We start from the raw sequence: 4,763 nt of genomic DNA, 5'->3' as shown, positions 1-4,763 counted from the left end.
GTCTCTTGGAGGAGAGACGAAACGTTTCATTAGAGAAGAACCCGTCCAGAAGACCTGTACAATTTTTTTCTTTTTGAATACTAATACATTTTTTCTGAAGGCGCCTTTCATGGCACTCAAAGACAGCAAACAATAACGTACAATATAAAATGAAGAATAAGACAAAACAATAAAACAACAAATAAAAATAACAATAAAGCATCATACATAACATGACTTAAATGGTGATGAAAAGAGTAGGTTAAACGTAATTTATCTGTTTAAAGTATTTTTATTATTATTCCTTTAAATATTCCTTAATTAATACTGTTATATGTGACTTGTTTTTGTTTCTGTGATATGAAACTAATGTAGCTCTGCAGTCTCTTTCAATATGCAGTTTAATTTGTGACTTATTGTATCATGAAAAGCAGGGATTGAACAATTTGTGAAGACTAACAAGGAAAACAACATGTATGGAGCATTAAAAGTGCCATTTTACAATGTTTTGTTTTGAGCTTTTATTGTGAAAGTGCTGCACTAAGGTTTACTGAGGCGAGTGTCTGTTATCAGATTAACCCTTCATAGACATCAAAGTCTGATTCTGTAAAATTGCAGACTGCAGCAAGGAAGAAGTTCAGTGAATGAAGATTCTTTCAGCTGCATCACTTTAAACTCTCAGGGAAGTGTTTGATCAAAAAGATAAAATAAAAAAAAACTAAACTAAAGGAAATCTCAGAGGAAACCTCATGAACTTAAATAAGAGTGCTGTCTCTGTACAACGAATCCGAGCATGTTGGTGTCCGGTCTCACTGAAACAGAGGAAAGAGGTGAAGTAAGAGGAAGAGCTTCCGTCRAGCATCGGTTTTAGCACACGAGTTCTATTTTGGTTTTTATTATTTTCATGTGAGCTCGAGGGAAGTGAAATGTGTTAAATGTTCCGTCAAAGTATTTTTTTCCTTTAACTCAGAAAAGAATAAACTGATCTGTATCACAGAAATGGACTGGAAATCCCTTCTGTAAACGTAAATCTTTTACTCCAGGGACACAAAACCCTCAAAATGTTATCTTATTCATCTCATAACCCTGATTTTTTTTTTTCCAAAATGCAGTTTCACAATAATCCTGTACATGACAATTTTCTGACAAACAGGTGGGAGTGTTAAACGTGTAACATCTGTGTCGTGATCTCAGCCTCTGACTGCTGATTGAAGTGGTCTCATCACAAACTCTGCTTCCCTGCAGTCCATAGAGTCACGCTATGAGACAAAACGATCAAGTCTGGACCTAAATTTGACCAAAAAGAGAACTTTGAGGGAAGTAAAACGACGTTCAAAAACAGAAACAGTGTTTAAAGTGCTGGAGAATCACTAATCGTTTATCAGAACCAACATTCACTTAGACCTCTGTGATCAAACAAAGCAGAGAGCAAACAGAGGAGCTTAAACCACTCTAACATGGGCAAACATGAATGAATCAGCCAGCGTGCTAACATTGAATCTAATCAATGTAAGCCCATTTACCTGAGAAAACACAACAGGTGCATCTGGCAAACCTTAATTCTAATGATGGATTCCAGAAACTGAGAGTTCTGTTGGTGAAAACGTTTGAAGCATAAACCAGCGTGAGCTAATATTCTGGACTGAGACATTTAATAACCAAGATCAATGAGATACTGTGGGTTACACTTTCAAGACACTACTTTATTGGTTGTTTTAAAGCAATGAACAGTCAGAAATAACACAAAGACAAGCAACCATTTTCCATAAAACATACAACTGCTTCTTGAAATATCTTACCACGCATGTTTGCACAGTGACTGAGCCTCGCAGCAGCAGAAATATCTCTTTGCCAGGCCGGCGTTCTGCTTTGTGCATATCAAATTCACCAGAAMTGAAGCGCGGAGCATCTGTAGTCATGGAGATGGAGTCATCTTAAAATAATTGTTTTTTCTTTGTACGAGTCCATCTCTGCTTGTCATCATCAGTCCCTCGTCTCRTGCTGAAGCTCTAGTTTGTGTTTTTTTTTTCAGTCTTTGTTCAGTTTCTTCTTAATAAACTCCAAAGATCCTGGTGAATCGTCAACTTATATTCAAGGTTTTAAAAAAACTACAAAAAGAAATGATTGACAAAGGAAAATATACATTTGATAATAATTCTGAGTCGTGCGTTTAGCAGGAGCACCCAACTGTGACACCTCTTAAAATACTATTATTAAACATCTCAGCCAGAWGAGATTTTTATCTGWAGATCAAGATGTGTATGAAAATTGCTTTTCCTATAATRCAYRAATGACCTTCCAAAAATATTGAAGTATTCAAATATTTTAMTGTATGCTGATGATACTGTTCTTTTTTGTCTGATTTCAATATTGAATCTATTAATAGTCAGTTACAAGCAGATCTTCAGACATTTCATGGTTGGCTTCGAGATAATCTTTTGTCAATTAATGTTAAAAAAACTGTGTGCATGTATTTTTCCTCACCCAGGAGACATTTCAATATAACAAATCAACTCACTTTTTTAAACAAACCCCTTGATATTGTCACTACCTACAAATATCTTGGAATTACTTTGGATTCTCATTTGACTTATCGTGATCATGTACAAGTCTTAACCACTAAGTTGAAACAGAAATTATACGTTTATTCAAAAATTAGATCCAATCTGWCATCTTCTGTTTCAAATATCTATCTTCATGCCATTATACTCTCAACCATGTCGTACTGTTTACCTGTTTGGTCTCTTACAACAAATGAAATCTTAGAACCCATAGTTAGGCTCTACAACAGGACCTACAAAATTCATAAAAAACTTCCTGGTTGGACTCATCACTGTACAGTTCTTTCATTGTCTGATGCCTTGACTTTTCAGAATTATGTTTTGTATAGTGGTATTAATTTATATTTTCAGATCTTCCAAGGTGCCAATTATGGAACTCTCTGTGCATTGTTGCCCAAATCAAATTCTGGAAGTGGTCAATCAACTAGATCTGTTACAAAAGGACAACTGATATTACCAACTTTTAAAAACTGTTACGGCCAGAGGTCTTTCTTCTATGTTTATACTAAAGCATGGAATGACATTCCTCAAAACATAAAGTCCATTTCAAAACTACAGCCCTTTAAGAAGAATCTTGTCTGCCATCTGCTGGACACTTTTTTGTTGTGCTCATATTTAGACATCCTATTTTGCAAATGCTGCCTTCCTGAAATTTGGTATGCTTGTTTGTCTTTGTGTCWATGGTGTACAATGATGTGATTGTGATGCTGTAATTCTGAGTGTTTTATGTGCTGCAGAACAGGAACCTGCTGTAAAACAGCAATTATGCTGAGTCATGCTTGATTTTTAATAATCTTTTCCTGTTAAATAAATAAATCAAATCAAATCAAATCAAAATTTCATTGTCTCTGTACTACAAGGCTTTTATTTGTTTGTGTTTTATCAAAACTTTATTATAAGAARATTTGATGCAGTTAGTTGTTAGCTGTCTGTCATGAAAAATAAGTTCTGAGTAGTTCTGGGTTTTGTTTTGAACATAAATGAATGAATAAAACAGAAACCATGAAGATTAAAGTGTCACCACAATTTTGTTTGAGCTGTGTTTTTATGTAAAATACTGTTGCAAGGTTCAGAAAAGGTGGAACATCAATCTAAACTGACAGGCTTAATTACAGCGTCTGTGAGGAAACTGTTGTTTCTCTGGTGACCCAGACAGAATCTAACACAGTTATCAAACAAAAAACTTTACTGTTTCTCTAGTTTTCACATAAAAAAAACAGCAGCTCCAGTCTAAGTGACGGAAAATCAATAGGAACCAGAAACTTGTAATTTCTTTGAAACGAGGCATGAATACAGCACCCTGAGTGACTGAAGAAGTTGATAAAAGCAAAACACTGAAAGCTAAAGGCAACAAAAGGCTAGCTACAAGTACAAAAAAGCTAGCTAAAAGCTACAAAAACTAAAAGGCTTGCTCAAAGCTAAAAGTAGCAAAAGGCTAACTAAAATTTAAAAATAGCTGAAGGCTAAAGCTGCCAAAGCTGCTTAAGCTTTTGCCTAAAGCTAAAAGTAGCACAAGGCCAGTTAAAAGCCAAATCAGCAAAGACGTACTTAAAAGCTAAAAACAGCAAAAGTCTAACTAAAAGCTAAAAGTAGCAAAATTCTTACTAAAAGCAAAAAATAGCAGAAGGCTAACTATAGCTAAAAGTAGCAAAAGGCTAACTAAAAGCTAAAAATAGCTGAAGGCTAAAGCTACTAAACTAAAGCTGCATTACTTAAGCTTTTGCCTAAAGCTAAAAGTAGCAGAAGGCCAGTCAAAAGCTAAATCAACAAACTATTAACTAAAAGCAAAAAGTAGCAAAAGGCTAACAAAATGCTAACAGTAACGCAATGCTAGTTGAGAGCTGAAAGTAAGAAAAAGCCAACTACAAGCTAAATGCCAGTTAAAAGCTGAAAAAAGCAAAACACTAAAAACTAAAGGCAGCAAAAGGCTAGCTACAAGTACAAAAAAGCAAGCTACAAGCTACAAATACTAAAAGGCTTGCTCAAAGCAAAAAGTAGCAAAAGGCCAACTAAAAGCTAAAAATGGCTGAAGACTGAAGCTACTAAACTAAAGCTGCATTACTTAAGCTTTTGCCTAAAGCTAAAAGTAGCAGAAGGCCAGTCAAAAGCCAAATCAGCAAAGACCTAATTAAAAGCTAAAATCAGCAAAAGTCTAACTAAAAGCTTAAAGTGACAAAAGTCTAACTAAAAGCTTAAAGTGACAAAAGTCTAACTAAAAGCTTA

This window comes from Austrofundulus limnaeus, unplaced genomic scaffold, assembly GCF_001266775.1.
Source record: "Austrofundulus limnaeus strain Quisiro unplaced genomic scaffold, Austrofundulus_limnaeus-1.0 Scaffold42, whole genome shotgun sequence".
NCBI lineage: Eukaryota > Metazoa > Chordata > Actinopteri > Cyprinodontiformes > Rivulidae > Austrofundulus > Austrofundulus limnaeus.
The sequence above is the reverse complement of the archived record's forward strand: the minus strand, read 5'-3'. Positions refer to the sequence as shown.